This window comes from Lepidochelys kempii, chromosome 1 (assembly GCF_965140265.1).
Source record: "Lepidochelys kempii isolate rLepKem1 chromosome 1, rLepKem1.hap2, whole genome shotgun sequence".
NCBI classification, from domain to species: domain Eukaryota; kingdom Metazoa; phylum Chordata; order Testudines; family Cheloniidae; genus Lepidochelys; species Lepidochelys kempii.
Genome location: NC_133256.1, coordinates 228,886,992 through 228,905,355, shown reverse-complemented (window position 1 = coordinate 228,905,355; position 18,364 = coordinate 228,886,992). Strand labels below are relative to the sequence as shown.

Sequence of the window (18,364 nt, the reverse complement as noted above, 5' to 3'; positions counted from 1 at the left end):
AGCAAAAAGGGGCACAAGACTATTTCTTCCCCCCCACCCAATCAGGTTACCTTTGAAAAGCATGTAATTGTCAGCAATTCTTTCAAGCAACTTGGTATTGAAAGAAATTAAATCAATTTGGTGTCCCGAACATTAACATTCAACTTCTCTGTAGCAGAGTCATTTTAAACAGTGCATATGGAAACTATTATTGAAAATTTGCAAAGTATAAATAATTCTACTATATCTTAAAACTATTAATTTCCAGAAGTATAGAAACCTGGAGTGTATCACTGTGTAATCTTTGTCCCATATCACCGGCTATAAATTAAAGCATGACACTGAGAAATAGCTACACAGTTGATTTAATTGGGATAATTGAAAGGACAGTAAGTTACACAGATGCCCACATATGAAACCTCCTCATAGCAAAAATCTTACTTCAATATAAGTCTACTTACACCAACTTTTATGTAGGCTAAATATTAAAAACTGTTTTCTCAGTGCTTTACTTCCATCTTTCTATGTAGGAAACTCACATTTGAAAGTAGTATTATGGTTTGCACAACAGCCAATGGTATTTGGAAGCATGACGAAGTTATGCTGTTAGCCCCTAAATGGTTGCGTTTTTGGTTTGTTTTTGTTAGGCAGGGAGTGGGGATAAGTAGTAAAGATGGTAGAATAAGAAGGGGACATGCATTTTGTGTATTCCCTAGCAGAAAGGCATGAAACACCATTTACAGCAATCTTGGCAAAGTAACTACTTCTCTAGCTGCAAGAAGAATGACATGAATACACCAAGATTCTATGATTATAGATGGAAACTGGAAAATCGTAATAAAGGTATTGCCCCAGAGATGAAAACTCTTTCAAGATAAGCTGTCATGCAAGGTACTCTGGAATCTGACAGAGCATATATCTGTAAAGTACTTACAAAAATAGAAACAATGCTAAGCAAAAGCATAAATCCACAAATAATATGATCACCATACTGATAAAGTGAAAGAATGTTTCCATGGATTTTAGCTAATACCCTACCCTCTCTTAATAAGGTAGGGTATCATTTTACCAAACTCATTCAGTATTTTTTTCACGCTGCTAGCTAAATATCAGTTCAGCCAAAATAATTTCAAACTATTTGTACAAAGCAGCTGAAACCTGTTCTGAAAAAAATTAAAGCTGTTTAACAATTCATTAAACATGCAGTTTGCATAAGGTCTACCTTAATAAAATGTACACCGTAAGTAACTCACATTTTTCTTTCAGACGCCAAGTTCAGTTGCATAACTTCACAGACCAGCTTCAGTACCTGTCTTTTCCCTACACAGCTCTGTATGACCTCCAGTTCCACAAGCAGAATCTCTCAGAGCTCATTTCATCATTTCCTGTTGGCTGCTGAAATCCTTGTAGCTCAAACTAAGGTCATTCCTTCACATTGCAGTGCTCTCACAGATCTCAGGTTTTTCCACAACCATTCCTGATATTTATGTACCGCAGTAATATGTCGGGACTGCCTTTCCTACATACTATAATAAATCTGAATGTTCATAATGTAAATCTTTCATTCAAAGTATGAATTCACTGAAGACATTTTTAAGTATATGATTAGCCTAGTGAAGAGTTAAAGGAGAAAGTGGAGTTGTTTTTTTTTCTTTCTTTTACTATACCAGTGAAATTGAAACTGTTGTGGTACCAATTTCCACAAATACACATGCACACCCCTAGTTAAGAGTTAGCTATGACGTTTCTATTTTTACAGACTTAAAAAGCTGGATTACTGTGTTTCAGGAAGAGTATGGGGGGGGGTTATAATCACTAATATAATGCTGACATGGAACAGAAGTAGGATAAAGGTAACCAATTTCAAGAAAACTAAATTGTTTCACTTTAAAGTGCAACGAGAGCTTTTGCTTTTTTTTTTTTTTTTTTTAAAGTATAACCATTCAGATAAGTGATTTTTCGTTTAGATTAATTTTATCCCTGAAACCATCCCTAGCAGAAATTTCTTTTCTGTTACTATTAGCGAGGACTGACTGGCATGACATGCCTACAACAGAAGGCTCTGCTTGAAATAACGTAGGTAAACCTAAAAATGAAGAAAGATGAGTAGGTGGGGAAATAATAAGAAATCTGGTCCTCACAGCAACAGAGCAAACTGGAGGAAGTAGGGAGAGAAAGGCAGACACAGACCTTCCTATGTAGTGTGTCATTGGGATTTTTTTCTGAAGGTTAGGACAGGGAATAGAGGTTGTGTCCTCTTCCCATATTTTCTAAGTCCCAGGTTACACTAGAAAAGGCTTCTAGTATAGTTATACTTGCAAAACCTTTTCCTAGTGTAGGCACAGCTTATACCAGCCAAAACAGTTCGGTTATACTGGTTTGCTGAGTGAAATAAGCTATATTGGCATAAGCACTTTTTTGATGATATAACTGCACCCATATATTAGGACTTTTGCTAATACAGAAATGTCATTAAAAGTCACATTCCTAACCAACCTTACTATACTGGCAAAAGATTTAAGTGTAGACCGGCCTAAACACATCTAAATAGGTGTTGAGACTGAGCCCAAGAGAAGAAATTGCAGCTGTCACTGATAGATACCCTTCTGGGACACAAAAGGTCTAACCCTCAAAGATAATGACTGCATAAACCATCAAGGTACACCCACTCTTCAGACACCACACCCATCTCCCAAAAGATATTAAAAGTGCAGTCTAATAGTTATCTTTGTGCTATCAAGCTAATGACTATTTATCATTTAGTACTATTTAGTTACTTTATGCAACTGGAAAGTATTCATTTCCAACCACAATGGTTCAAAAAGATCAGACCTTAAAACAATCACTTCTACCTCTATCCAGCAGAACTTTTTTTGGCAATGGTGCAGAACTTACTGACTCCAGAGCTCAGAGGAATGTAGTTTTCAGTACTATCCGCATGAAAGACACACCTGGCCTTTCTAATTCTTGTTTCATTTAACAAAACAGTGATCTGTTCCTTTTAAATGCATGAACAATGGAGCTTTTTATTCAAACTCTTTCCAAATCAAAATTTGAAAGGTTGAAGCAGGTACTTTAGAATTACAAGAAAACAGAAAATTATTCAGATCTGAGACTAAAAATATTTAAGGACATTCTAGTGCTTAAAATAGATAAGAAAATTATATTTTTAATTAAGTTAACTTTAACCTTTAAGCTAAACACACCAAATTGTTCTTTAGAATCATAGAATATCAGGGTTGGAAGGGACCTCAGGAGGTCATCTAGTCCAACCCTCTGCTCAAAGCAGGACCGGTCCCCAACTAAATCATCCCAGCCAGGGCTTTGTCAAGACTGACCTTAAAAACTTCTAGGGAAGGAGATTCCACCACCTCCCTAGGTAACACATTCCAGTGTTTCACCACCCTCCTAGTGAAAAAGATTTTCCTAATATCCAACCTAAATCTCCCCCACTGCAACTTGAGACCATTACTCCTTGTTCTGTCATCTGCTACCACTGAGAACAGTCTAGAGCCATCCTCTTTGGAACCCCCTTTCAGGTAGTTGAAAGCAGCTATCAAATCCCCCCTCACTCTTCTCTTCCGCAGACTAAACATCCCCAGTTCCCTCAGCCTCTCCTCATAAGTCATGTGTTCCAGTCCCCTAATCTTTTTTGTTGCCCTCCACTGGACTCTTTTCAATTTTTCCACATCCTTCTTGTAGTGTGGGGCCCAAAACTGGACACAGTATTCCAGATGAGGCCTCACCAATGTCAAATAGAGGGGAACAATCACGTCCCTCGATCTGCTAGCAATGCCCCTACTTATACATCTCAAAATGCCATTGGCCTTCCTGGCAACAAGGGCTCACTGTTGACTCATATCCAACTTCTCGTCCACTGTAACCCCTAGGTCCTTTTCTGCAGAACTGTGGCCGAGCCATTCGGTCCCTAGTCTGTAGCGGTGCATCGGATTCTTCCATCCTAAGTGCAGGACTCTGCACTTGTCCTTGTTGAACCTCATCAGATTTCTTTTGGCCCAATCCTCCAATTTGTCTTGGTCCCTCTGTATCCTATCCCTACCCTCCAGCGTATCTACCACTCCTCCCAGTTTAGTGTCATCCGCAAACTTGCTGAGGGTGCAATCCACACCAACCTCCAGATCATTTATGAAGATATTGAACAAAACCGGCCAGGGGACCGACCCCTGGGGCACTCCACTTGATACCAGCTGCCAACTAGACATGGAGCCATTGATCACTACCCGTTGAGCCCGACAATCTAGCCAGCTTTCTATTCACCTTGTAGTCCATTCATCCAGCCCATAATTCTTTGACAGTGTCAAAAGCTTTGCTAAAGTCAAGGAACAACATGTCCACTGCTTTCCCTTCGTCCACAGAGCCAGTTATCTCGTCATAAAAGGCGATTAGATTAGTCAGGCATGACTTGCCCTTGGTGAATCCATGCTGACTGTTCCTGATCACTTCCCTCTCCTCTAAGTGCTTCAGAATGGATTCCTTGAGGACCTGCTCCATGATTTTTCCAGGGACTGAGGTGAGGCTGACTGGCCTGTCGTTCCCAGGATCCTCCTCCTTCCCTTTTTTAAAGATGGGCACTACATTAGCCTTTTTCCAGTCATCTGGGACCTCCCCCGATCGTCATGAGTTTTCAAAGATAATGGCGGATGTGATTGCAGAGCCATTGGCCAACTCCTTTAGTGCTCTCGGATGCAAAGCATCCGGCCCCAGGGACTTGTTACCGTCCAGCTTTTCTAAATAGTCCCAAACCACTTCTTTCTCCACAGAGGGCTGGTCACCACCTCCCCATGCTGTGCCGCCCAGTGCAGTAGTCTGGGAGCTGACCTTGTTCGTGAAGGCAGAGGCAAAAAAAGCATTGCGTACATTAGCTTTTTTCCACATCCTCTGTCACTAGGTTGCCTCCCTCATTCAGTAAGGGGCCCACACGTTCCTTGACTTTCTTTCTTTTGCTAACATACCTGAAGAAACCCTTCTTGTTACTCTTAACATCTCTTGCTAGCTGCAACTCCAGGTGTGATTTGGCCTTCCTGATTTCACTCCTGCAAGCCCGAGCAATATGACAGGATGAGTATAAATATAGATAGTTTACCTTTTGAATCTTATTCACTGCAGATAAAGACAAAGACAAGACAGAGCTTGAAAAGAGACTGCTGAGTGTTGGATCATGTTTGAACTCTGTTCCAATGCTATTCCAACTTAAACCATGGTCCAGATTAGGCCTCCTCATTCACTTTTAATTTTAAGCCCAGCAATTCTCAAAACTGTGGGTCGGGACCCCAAAGTGCCAGAACCAGCATTAGACTTGCTGTGGCCAGGTGGGCTGAAGCAAAAGCCCAAGGTCTTCAGCCTGGGTCATGTAGTAATTTCAGGGGGGTCGCGGTGCACGGAAGTTTGAGAACTACTGTTCTAGCCAATTTCACTTTCAGATTCTCACACTGCAGCATGAGGTTGCCAACACTGTAAGGGGATATTGATTGCTACATGCATTTACAGGGAATTTAAGCATTTATATTTGTGCTGATTTAAACTGAAGACTTCACTGATATTTTTAAATTTTCATGTATTTAGGGTTTTTTTTAAATAAAAAAAATTACTGCATTACTAAATCATAGGTCTGAAAATATCCCTTTAAATACTAATGTCATTAACAAATTCAAAATCTTACAAGTAGTTTAACTAGCAAGTTGAAAGTTTATTCAGGCTTTCTTAAGCCAGTCGCCTTAGCACCAAAGTAGTAAACTAAAATTTTCACAGTGTACAAAAAGGTGTTGCCTTTAGAAACATGGAGTGAGCGGGGGACGAGGCCTCACAGAAGGGCAGGGGTGTTTGCTTTTGTGTGATTAGAAAGTTGGCAACCCTAACTATAGCTTTAATTAAATTAACGTACTAATATGCATTGTTGTAATCCCTACAGTCACCCACCCTCAGAGGAAAAAACGAGACTTACAATTTGAGAAGAAATCAGACACAGAATTACCAGTCCAGGATACAGTGATCTATCTGAGAGTTCACTTTATTTTACCACAGGCCTCTTGTTCTTTTTTGCTTTACTGATTCTGTAGTCAAACAGCAACACGCTGTGCACTATTAACATCAATAATTTATTTGTGTTCCGATGCAACAGGCAACTCAAAGCGGCAGTTACAGTTTGTTTTAATTTCAATTTAAAGTATACTTAGTGAACCACTGGAAAAAAGGTAAATTAAAGGAAAGACGAATGATTTCTGCACCTTCAGGAACAAAGCCATTTTAGAATTAAAAAGATATCAAACTTGAACCTCAAAAGAGGTAATTCAAATCCAACTCCTATAACTAATCAATTAAACCAGACCTACATATTGTTTCCTCCAGCCTTTAATGCAGCCAAGGGAAGAAAAGTTCTCCCTGGGACTGCAGGTTTATATTATACAGTTACTCCAATATTATAATAGGAATTGTCAGACAACCTTAACAGACAGTGCTACCAGCCCCTCCTACAATTATTCAGGTTTTTCTCCTATATTTGTAGAAAAAGTTTGTTAAATTTGAGCTTATATATAAATATATATTATAGTGTATAATATATATTTATGTTATACACTATGTTCTGATGGTGAAGCACTCAACTAGCCTTCATGTACAATCAGCCTTCAGTCTACACCACTTCCTTGCCCTCATTTTTACATGTATGTAAAATAAATCATCTTTTTAAGAGTTCTAAGGCCAAAGCAGCTGAGAGTTTAAAGCTACAATCTGGAGATCCAATAAGAAGACATGGATAATTGGAGTTATTTTTTCAGAATGGCTGACTCTCTATGCCATCCTGCCATGGAAGAAATACTGTGCCAAGGAAAATCTTGATTTCAAGATTTTATTACTTATTGATAATGCACCGGCTCATCCAATCAACCTGGACGACCTGTGCAAAAAAGTCAAAGTTGTCTTTCTGCCACCTAACACCACATCACTCACCCAACCCAGAGACCAAGGAGCCATCGCTGCATTTAGGGCATATTACTTATGCCGTACTTTCAACCAGCTCATCAGAGCCATCAATGGGGAAGGCAAGCCTACGATTCGGCAATTTTGGTGTGACTACAATATCCTCAAGTGCATCGATAACATCAGCAAGTCCTGGGCTGAAGTTACTCAGGCATGCATGAATGGTGTGTGGCGGAAGTTGTGGCCTGAATGTGCCAATGACTTAAAAAGGATTTTAAAATGATGTCCCTGCTATGAAGAAAGAGATCCTTGGCTTGGCCAAGAAAGTAGGTTTTGATGAGCTGGAAGAAGCAGACATTACACAACTTCTGCAATCACACAGAGAAGAGCTAACCAATGAAGATCTGATACAACTAGAGGTGATGAAAGCAATGGAAGAAGAAGGCCAAGAAGTAAAAGAAGAACCAACCCATCAAAACTTGACTGCCAAATGCCTTTCCAAATGATTGAAGCTGGCTTGCAAATCCTTAATGATTACAATCCTGACATGGAACCCAGCTCCAAAGTGATTAGGGGAGTTGGTCATGTAATGAATTGTTATAAAGCAATTTACCACGAAAAAAAAGAAAGCAAAACAATCGCAAGATGTGTTTTTCCGAATTGGGAAAGTTCAGCAAGAACAGCAAGAGGAGCAGCTGCATGATCCACATTCTTCCACCCTTTGACTCTACCACCTCAGCCAAGCTTCACAATCATCATTGCTGAGTACAGTATTAAATTGTTTGTTTAAAATTCTTTTAAAAACTTATACTGTATATGTATATAATGTCTTCTGTCTGGCGAAAAAGATTTCCCTGAAACCTAACTCCCCCATTTACATTAATTCTTATGGGGAAATTGGATTCGCTTAACATCGGTTCACTTAAAGTCGCATTTTTCAAGAACATAACTACAATGTTAAGTGAGGAGTTTGTATACATCTTGGCTCTGCCTCTTCTGGTTCGTGGGACTTCCAGGATGGAATGCTGAGGTCCAAAGTCACATGGGGCAATAAGGCAGCTCAAAAAAGTTGGGGTCCCAGGTACCACTGTTCCCTGAACTGGGATCTGGGAGGGGAATGGCCTCTGGGAGCACTGCTACAGTGGGAAGGAGTTACTGTTGTTCCCAGCAGCTTGTATTGTCCAGGGGCTGCATAATATGGCTGGGGGCTGGTGTGCAATAGGACCTTGCCTATTGCCTTAATAGTAACATGCACTGCAACAGGGCATATTGGTTTTGTATTGCCTCCAGGAGTTACCTCTGAATCTCTTTTTCCATACTATCTTTGGCCATGGCAGTGCCCTTTCCTGACAACTAACATGCTGTCCTTCACCACAGCAACGATCTCCCTGGAAAGCTCCTTATCAGATTCCCCTTGATCCTCAGATACTACCTCCACCTCTACACATTTTTTGCAGGTTTTTTGGGCTATGTAATCATGTCCATGAACACTTCATTGCAAATTTTCCATTTTCTCCCTCTCAGGTTTCACAGCTGCTCCTCCATTAATAAGGGTGTGTACTTTCAGGTTTGGCCAGTGCAGGTGCAGAGGTATTAAAAAAATGACAAGTCGTTATTGTTCATATTCCAGAGAGAGTATAGGATTATTTTTTTACATGCATTTCTTGCTTTACCTCTCTGAGATTTTTCCCACTCTTGGGGGAACCTTGGAGATGTTAAGTGGTATGTGCACAGCGAGTTTTTTCTGTGCAGTCTCTGTTGCATATCTTTGCCATTGTGTCTTGGAGGCTAGGTGGGATTGGGAATTACGTTTCCAGTCTGGGAACAGGGTTGGGAATTATGTTCTCAGTCTGGCTTTGCTGCCCCTTAGAGATCGTTATACGGTGTTGGAGGGTTTATTGGAGTTACTCTGGGGTTGAGCTAGATAGTAATCCTCTCTACATCCCCTTTAGGATGACATTACACTGAGAAGATGAGTGGGAGGCAGAGAATGGCCTTATACAAAAAGGCAAAGGGCAGACCAGCAAGATACACTGAAGTTATGCACCAAGATGTTCCCCCCTACCCCAGGAGTGCTGCAGGAGTGAAGGGGAGTCATAAGGTACACTGGTGGGGATGGCCATGCAGCTATTCCTCAATCTCCAATAAAAACTGAGCAACTTCTCAACCTTATAATTGTCTTTATTTCCCCTGCAGACATGTTGAAAGTGCAGAGAAAAATATATAGGGCTCTGCAATGATGGCCTGAAGCATTCACTGTTACGCATCCGTAAGAATGTATGTTACAGGGCTCAATAAAATCTGCTGCCTTTGGCAGCACTTCAGTGTACTGCCCCCTTCCCTCCTCCCCCCCACCCCCCCCAAAATGCTGCTGAAATTTGGCCCAGCTGCCCCATCATGACAGAGGAGTAGCTGGGACAAATCTGAGTGAGTTGCACCGCAACCTGGTGCACAGGGTTGCCATGCCACTCAAATATGGCCTGCCCACCCAAGATACTTCCTCAGAAATCTGCCACCCTAGGCAGCTTCTTAGCTTGTCTACATCTAGAGCACCCTCTGCACAGGGCATTTACAGGGGAGATACTCTGCAGCTTTACAGGCATGCAACATTGATGTCTACCTCACATAAATGAGAAAACTAATCAAAAACTTTTTTCCCTGTAACCGCAGCTCAATAAACTTTTGCATTTCACTCAAAAACATGTCTTCCTTATTTGAATACGACATGGGAGAGGGTCGAGCAGTGGCTGTCCACCATTTTGAGTCAGCAAACAGCAGCGGTAGTGTTCGCTGAGCAGAACAGCTGAGGGAAGGGGAAAGAAAAATAGTACATGGGCATGTGGTTTACACAGTGTGGGGCTGAAAATGGTAGCTATTGGTGGCTTTAGCAAAAGATGGGGGCAGATTGCCCAATCAGATTAGCCACCATTTTGAAAGGTAAATGAAGGGGTGAATGTTTCCTCCATCAGCCCATGCTGTCCAGAGACCTTGGAGTCGGAAAGACTTCTAGCTCACATCTGCCTACAACGGCTGTGGCCTTGGGGCTCCCAGAACAGAAGCTAGCATGGCTGTACAGCATAATAAATTAAAACTTAAGAAGAAACTTTAAAAATATTAAACTTACATGCTGTGGTCCCCTTCATAGGATCAGTCTCCTCAGTCCCAGTCTGGGTTGCTGCCTGGGACTCAGGGTTGGTTGCTGCAGGGCAGAATTGGGCCTATGTTCTCCTGGCTCACATCAGGGTCCTGAGTCCTAAACAGATCTTAGCTTTCCAGAGAGATCTCTTCACTGGCCTCCTTGTGCCCATCCCCCACATGAGACTTGTTGGCCATCCTGGGAGAGGGTGGGTGCAAAGAGTAGAAAGGAGGGGGTGGAGCACCAACCAGCAAGCTGCACAAGCTGCCTAGGTTGGGTGGTGGTTTAGTTGTATAAAATCCTGTCCAGCTCCTCAATAAATGGACAGGTTACATATCCCCGGACAGATTTTTTTCTTTTTAATTTTTTTCATTATAATGTAGGAGCTCCTGAGCTGTTTAGTCTCTATCTGACACTGTTCAATGCCTGGATCATGGCCACTCAAAGACATCTGCCTAGCTGGCTGGCCACAAGAGCTTCCCACACTGATGCTTTCCCCCGGATGGGAATTAGATCCAGGGTCTCAGCGTGGCTCCAAGCATCTGCTCAGGGCATGTTGTAGGGCATCTGGAGTTTGTCACAGCTATTGAGACAAAACGGAATCCAGAAGCAAATGGACAAAATCTGGCTGTAACCAGCTTATAAACGGGAGAGGGACATCCAAATCAACTTGGCCCCAGAACCACGCTGGACACACAAATAAAAAGACACGTCAGTAATAGTTGACTGCAAAGTAGTATGAGATAGACCTTGGCAGATTGCCAGAGTAGTGGCAGCATTGTATGCACAGGTACAAACCAGACTACCTTGCTTCGCAGCAAAGTCAGTTCACTTGAAAAGCAGACTCCAGAGTTCACAATAAATGCAGAGCTAGTGTACTGCAATGAGCTGCATCATGTGTATGCAAGTGTTCTCAAACCAAATTAACTCAACTCAATTCCATGTAGACAAGCCATAAAACTAGTTAACATTTAGGACTTAACTTGAGTCCAGATTTATACCTAAAATACCTGTATAATTGTCCATCAAATGTGATACAAGCTCCCACCATCTATTTTACAAGTGCTCATGAACTGTTTCAATAACACCATAAAAAGTACTACATTTAACATTTTGAAGTGCACAGAAAATATGCGCCTTGGGATATTTGTTTCAAAAGTAAATTTTGATTTCTGAAAGAACAGTGGCCCTATCACTAATGCAGAGTAACTGAATAAGATCTGCGATGGCCATAAAAAGGGTATATTATACTGCTTAAAAAATTAAACAGTTCATTTTAATGTTAGCGTAGTAACTCAGTTCTCTCTCACTAAATTCCAAATACTTAAAAAACTTAAATTAACGAAAAGGACTTGTCAAGCTAACAGCATTCAGATCTTAAGACAACAGTTTAATGTTCATGCCTTTGGACATTTATATTTCATTGTACGGGGGGGGAGAGGAGGGAAAATAACCGCCCTTCCTTTCCCAATCACTGCCACAGGGCATTGGAACATACGGTATGCTATGTAGCTGTAAATCAAACTTACTTTTTCATACCTGCCCCTGCAATCGTACGTTACAAAAAACTCAGCAACAATGATATACACTACAGTTTCAAACAACTGGGGTCGAACTGTATTGCGTGCTTGATGGACCAGTAAGATTTGGGAAAAGATGGACCAGTAAGATTTGTGCTTTTCTAACAGTAGTTACTCCACCAGATCAAGGAAAAGAAGTGATGGGCTCTGAAAGCCTAAGAATAATGGCTGTGACTCAGGACATTCAAAATGGAGGAAATCTTCCAAACTTGACAGGAAAAATTCCTTTCCCTTCACCACCAGAAAAAGTTTATGGCCTATTCAATTTTTCATTTTATATTAAATGAAATTAGTATAACTTCTGCTAATACTGTCAAAAGAGGGGTTGTTGTCAGGGTGGAAAGCCTTGATTTAAACCATCAACTTTTCCATTTGTACTTCAGTCATTTTATATACGGAGAGGTGCACTCTCATTGGTTAATATAACCATTAAAACATGTTGATTTACAACTAAAAAGAGAGCCTTCACCCTAGATTTTGTACATCTTTTTGCTACCTGGGAGAGTACTCTATAAACTACATATATTTGTTTAATTATATAGCTTAATATTTTCAGATTCTTATTAATTGTACTTTTTAGTATGTTGGAAAATGGTAAATGATATACTGCTTACTTAACTAGATAATTAACTGTTTGCTCATGTTCTATGTCAAGCTGCATTAGTATAGTAACTGCAATTTAAACACACAAAACAACATAAATTTTACAGGTTTTGTTTTTTTAAACAAAACAACCTTAAATGTTTTGGATACAAACTTCAGGTGTTCTTCCATGAGCTGCAGGGTAAGTGCAAGTCTACACTTAAAATGCTGCATCAGCACAGCTGCACTGATACAGCTGTGCTGCTATAGCACTTTAATGAAGTTGCTCTAAGCCGAAGGGAGAGAGCTCTCCTGTCAGCATAGTTAATATTTATGAAGAGGTGGTAGCTATGTCAGCGGGAGACGCTATGCCACTGACATAGCGCCATTCTTCACGCCCCGAACAACTTAGTTATACCAATATGGGTCTGTAGTACGGACCAGACCTAAGTTTTCACAGCTGGTGGAGTCATAAATGTTCATAATTTGAGAACTGAGCCAATCAGAACTCAGGCAGGGAGACATTATAAAATGGGAGTAAGACCACCCAGGTGGGCTCAGTGTATGATCCTGATGAGATACATGATATTGTCTCTTGGAGTCAGAGGCTGGGTCCCAGTGCCTGTGATAACTTTGCCAGTCTCTTGCACCCAGTAGCACACCTCTGGGTTCCTCACAGAATCAAGTCCTAAATACAATACATGACCTATTGTGCTATATTTATAAAGGTTCACTTCGAAAGTTAGAATCCAGGGAAAACTACTTTCTTTATATAGAAAAGTAGACCTTAACTTAACATATTTTATATAGAGCTGTTAAGCGATTAAAAAAAGTAATCGTAATTAATCACACTGTTAAACAATAGAATACTATTTAAATATTTTGGGGTGTTTCCTACATTTTCAAATATATTCATTTCAATTATAACAGAATACACAGTGTGCAATGTTCACTTTATATTTATTTTTGATTACAAGTATTTGCACTGTAAAAAAACAAAATAGTATTTTTCAATTCACCTAATACAAGTACCATAGTGGAATCTTTTTATCATAAAAGTTGAACTTACAAATATAGAATTATGTAAAAAAACTGCATTCAAAAATAAAACAATGTGAAATTTTAGAGTCTACAAGTCCAGTCAGTCCTACTTCTTGTTCAGCCAATCGCTCCGACAAACAAGTTTGTTTACATTTGCAGGAGATAATGCTGCCTGCTTCTGGTTTACAATGTCACCTGAAAGTGAGAACAGGCATTTGCATGACACTGTTATGGCCAATGTTGTAAGATATTTACATGCCAGATGCGCTCAAGATTCATGTCCCTTCATGCTTCAACCACCATTCCAGGCGACATGCATCCATGCTGATAATGGGTTCTGCTCGCTAACAATCCAAAGCAGTGCAGACAGACATGTTCATTTTCATTATCAGAGTCAGATACCACCAGCAGAAGGTTGATTTTCTTTTATGGTGGTTCAGATTCTATAGTTTCCACATCGGAGTGTTGCTCTTTTAAGACTTCTGAAAGCATGCTCCACACCTCGTCCCTCTCAGATTTTGGAAGGCACTTCAGATTCTTAAACCTTAGGTTGAGTGCTGTAGCTATCTTTAGAAATCTCACATTGGTGCCTTCTTTGCGTTTTGTCAGATCTGCAGTGAAAGTGTTCTTAAAATGAACAACATGTGCTAGGTCATCATCTGAGACTGCCAGAACATGAAATATATGGCAGAATGCAGGTAAAACAGAGCAGGTGACATACAATTCTCCCCCAAGGAGTTCAGTGACACATTTAATTAACGCTTTTTTTTTGTGTTTGTTTGTTTGTTTTTTTAAAAAAACAAGCGTCATCAGCATGGAAGCATGACCTCTGGAATGGTGGCCAAAGCATGAAGGGACATACGAATGTTTAGCATATCTGGCATGTAAATACCTTGAAATGCCAGCTACAAAAGCGCCATGCAAATGCCTGTTCTCACTTTCTGGTGACACTGTAAATAAGAAGAGGACAGCATTATCTCCTGTAAGTATAAACAAGCTTGTCTGTCATAGCGATTGGTTGAACAAGTAGGAGGACTGAGTGGACTTGTAGGCTCTGACGTTTTACATTGTTTTGTTTTTGAGTGCAGCTATGTAACAAAAAAAATCTTCGTTTGTAAACTTTCACAACAGAGATTGCACTATAGTACTTGTATGAGGTGAACTGAAAAATACTATTTCTTTTATCACTTTTTACAGGGCAAATATTTGTAATCAAAAATATACTCTGATTTCAGTTACATCACAGAAAACAATATATATGAAAATGTAGAAAATTTCAATTGGTATTCTATTGTTTAATAGTGCAACGATTAAAACTGTGATTAATAGTGATTTTTTAAATTACTCGCACAAGCTAACTGCAGTGAATCGACAGCCCTAATTTTATACTAAATTCAGATTTCATTTCAAACAGGTTTACTTTTAAAAAGAAAGTTATAATTTAAACAAAAATTTAAAAATCCAATTTGAAAAAAAATCAGGTTTTTTTATTGTAAAATATTGATTTTTATTCACCCAGCTGTTTGGCAATTCTATGAAAACCAAATGGCAAACTGGAATAAGGGCGTGCCTGTTGATATGTTAGCTATGGAAACGACAGGAATAAAGGTTTCTCTTATCATATAAAGATCTTTAACTCATTATTCTATTTTGTGTTCCACTAGTCCCCAACACTCTGCTGCTCAATTTTCAAATTTAAAACTCAGTGTATTAATATATTCATATTAATATATTTACAGGTTATTTCTACATAGAAAACAGTACGTAGTTAGAAACAGTGATGTTCATAGTAAATTCCTGAAAACAGAGGGTTGTAGTAAATAGAAGCTTCAAGGAGATTTCAGTAATCACTCACTTTCCTGAAACCATATCAGACCCTATCATAAGAAAAGTTCTATATGAAATTTGATGAAATAGCATTTATTACAATACTCAGAATACAAACATCTCCTTCAACTGTTCCATTCCCAGAAGGGTAAAATTTTCTTACACTTTTCTGTACTAATGCAAATGTCTGGGTACACTTCTCCAATGCCAGCAGAATAAGAAAAATCATTTGAAGTTTGACATCCTCTATCAAAGGGGAGGATAGCTTATTATTAACAGCTGAGACTTTGAAATGACAATTTGAACAATTAGAATGACATGATCAATATTACAGCTAATCCTGTGAGAGAGAGAGAGTGGGCTCTTACTGAAGAACTCAAAAGCCAAGTTAGAGTTACTCTTCGCTGCACCCATGGAATCCCAAAAGAATATCTAAAAAAAACCAAAAAAAAACCCAAAAAACACCCACTACTTGTTTGGACAAAAAGATGAACTGAAGCCCAGGCTACTGTCTTGCATATTTCTTATATAGTGTGACCTCTGCCACTTTGCCTTATAAGAAGACAGCTCTGGTTTGACTGAGGTTTGAAGAATGCCTTCACCGATAATTACTTTACCCACCTAGGTAAAACAGAGGGAAATTACACAGCACTCTAAATAATCATCCAAGCCTTTGGGATATTCTGAAGATGTACCTGAAATTGCCTCTTACATACCTTATTAACACATCATGCATCTGATGAAGTGAGCTGTAGCTCACGAAAGCTTATGCTCAAATAAATTTGTTAGTCTCTAAGGTGCCACAAGTACTCCTTTTCTTCTTCTTAACACATAGGCAGTAAAATATATTCCTTTCCTGCTGCAACAAAACGTAAAACTTTTGTTTAAAGTGAAAGGAAAACCCTTTAGACTGGAAGTCAAGAACTGTTGAGAAAAACCTTTAAGACACTCATGTTTCGCTCTTTACAGGATAGCATCTGCAGCTCTCCCACTCTGTGGATCAGACACTGCTATTTTGCAACTCAACAGTAAAACCTTGAAAACTAGAACAAGATCTGCAGCTACGGTTTACTAGAGGTTTTAGTTGCCCCATATATCTTATCAGAACAAGATTTAACTGGTTATGTACTGAAAAATGTGTTGTGGCCCATTTTATTCCTGATCATTCTCCATGCTAAAGTAGAAAATTGCACAATTAGAATTAGTGTTCAAGTCCTTAACTAGTCCTGTATACAAGAATTCCAATAACTGCACATACAATCAAGCCTTTTATGCCTTAGTGTTTTCTGCACACTGGAGAATATTTAAACTATCCAAATTCCTGACATCCCTAGTTTGAGACTGCATCATGATCTCTCCCATACGAAGTCTAACTACAAGTGCAGAGCGTGATTTCTAGTTTGTCACAGTATATTTGCCCCTTGATAAGGGCAGCTGAAAACCACTTATGTAGTTAGCTTTGTGTCACTAAAAGTTTGTGGGTGACCCACATTTCGTGCACACCTATTCAAATAATTTTCCTAATTATTAGAAATTGGCACAACCAGTTTCATGGTATGTAGTTCACTGAAAAGGCTATGATATTTCTCTCCCCATAGTCTCAAGAGGAAGATTTCTTCCATATATTATTCTGTTGAAGGAAGTTTAAACATTTTCATTATTTGATGGTATGCTTGACTTTGCCTTGAAAATGTAGGAATACAAGTATTAACTCTCATTTCAGACAGCTTATTTACCATTTCCTCTCGGATACTGACCCCATCATTGGGGAAATGCACTGCCCAGGTGAGCTCCAGCCATAAACACTGGTGTTCACTACTATATTTTCCAGACCTGTGGTTCAACCGCAAGCACCTGTCAGATCTATTAATTCCTGTGGAATTCATATTATTTTATGGAAGTGCTTTGATTTTCATATAATCAGGTAAACTGGAATGTCATGTGGAAATCCACTCAGGGTCTAAGCCCCAAAGAGATGCTACCGCATAGCCCAGAGCTCAGACACTGGCAAACAGCTATACACGGAGGGATCACTACATGGCATCTCTTATTTTGAAGATCTTTTAGAAGGAATTCCCCATTTATAGTCAGTTTTTCTCCTTGACAGACTAGAGTTTGTGTTGAAGTTTATTTCTTCCTTCACCCAGTTGTGCTATGAAAATGTGACATTCAAGAAAGTGCTACTCTGCCCAATAATCCAAACACAGAAAATTGTATAGGCACTTTTTCTGCTAAGATTATTGGGGAAAAGATGGGGGTTGGTGAATATTCTTCAGGCTGAGACTCTGAACAGTAGAACTTAGAAGTGACAGGGTTGATTTAGAATTGCAACACAGGATGTATTGACATGACATTAAAATATGCACCCTCAGAATGTGAAAAATCCCCCTTCTCATTCTTATGCCTAGTGAGTGAGGAGGCTTAAATTGCCAATTTCAGCAGCATTTAAGATTTTATTTAAAATGTTATGTTTCTAGCCTTTAAAAATACCTGTTGAATGTAAGCTGATGCAGTGCCATCTGTCTACAGGCTCAGGATGGCCACTTCAGTGCCTTTGCTGCTACTCACAGCTTTCTCAAGCCCTACCAGAATGAAAGTTAAGATTGTCAGTTTCACAGATCCATACCAGGTTCTGAATGCCAGTTGTAAAACAAAACAGGTCTCAATCACTGTGCTATATATAGCACCAACACTGGTCCTACGAATGAGCAGAGTCACCCCACCACCCTCCACAAAACAGTCAGGAGACTATGGGGTAGGAAGAGAAAGCTCTTTCAGCAGATTGGCAAATGGGTGTCTGATGTACCCATTCTTTCCTGAGGAGAGTCCAAGGACAGCAAAATTCTAACACTCCTCTCCCATCCAGCACATGATAGTGCAGGATGGGCTAACTCACCAAGGTATTTACCCTGTATTTAACTACTGAACCCTGCAAACTCATTTTTCATATAGGCTGCTGGATAGTAGATTTAGATATTGGACAATATTCAGAGAAGTCCGCAATCCCAAGAAACCCTGTAGATCCAGAAAGCCCAAATTTTTATCCTGCATTAAGTGAAAGAATTACATATATCAAAAAATTCTACCATAAAGATTGGACGCTGTGTAAGATTAAGAGACTCCAGACAAAATTTAGGGCTTAATAGCCATTTTCAAAAGAGACAGACTTCTAAGTCACTTATAGATTCATAGATTCATAGATTCATAGATATTTAGGTCAGAAGGGACCATTATGATCATCTAGTCTGACCTCCTGCACAATGCAGGCCACAGAATTTCACCC

The 18,364-nt window shown here is 39.7% G+C and overlaps 1 protein-coding gene across 8 annotated transcripts in view; it reads right to left on the bottom strand.

Moving 5' to 3' along the window:
- The window catches only part of PACSIN2 (protein kinase C and casein kinase substrate in neurons 2), a 140,458-nt gene that overhangs the window by 81,202 nt on the left and 40,892 nt on the right, over nucleotides 1–18,364 (bottom strand). Inside the window, exon 2 of one of the 8 annotated variants that reach the window (XM_073317067.1) lies at nucleotides 17,572–17,663. The exons of 6 other annotated variants lie outside the window; for them this stretch is intronic. The gene's annotated coding sequence lies outside the window, so the exon portion shown is untranslated. Of the gene's footprint in view, nucleotides 1–1,232; nucleotides 1,330–17,571; nucleotides 17,664–18,364 lie in introns of those variants that run through there. One more of the 8 variants, XM_073317063.1, reaches the window with a different exon arrangement.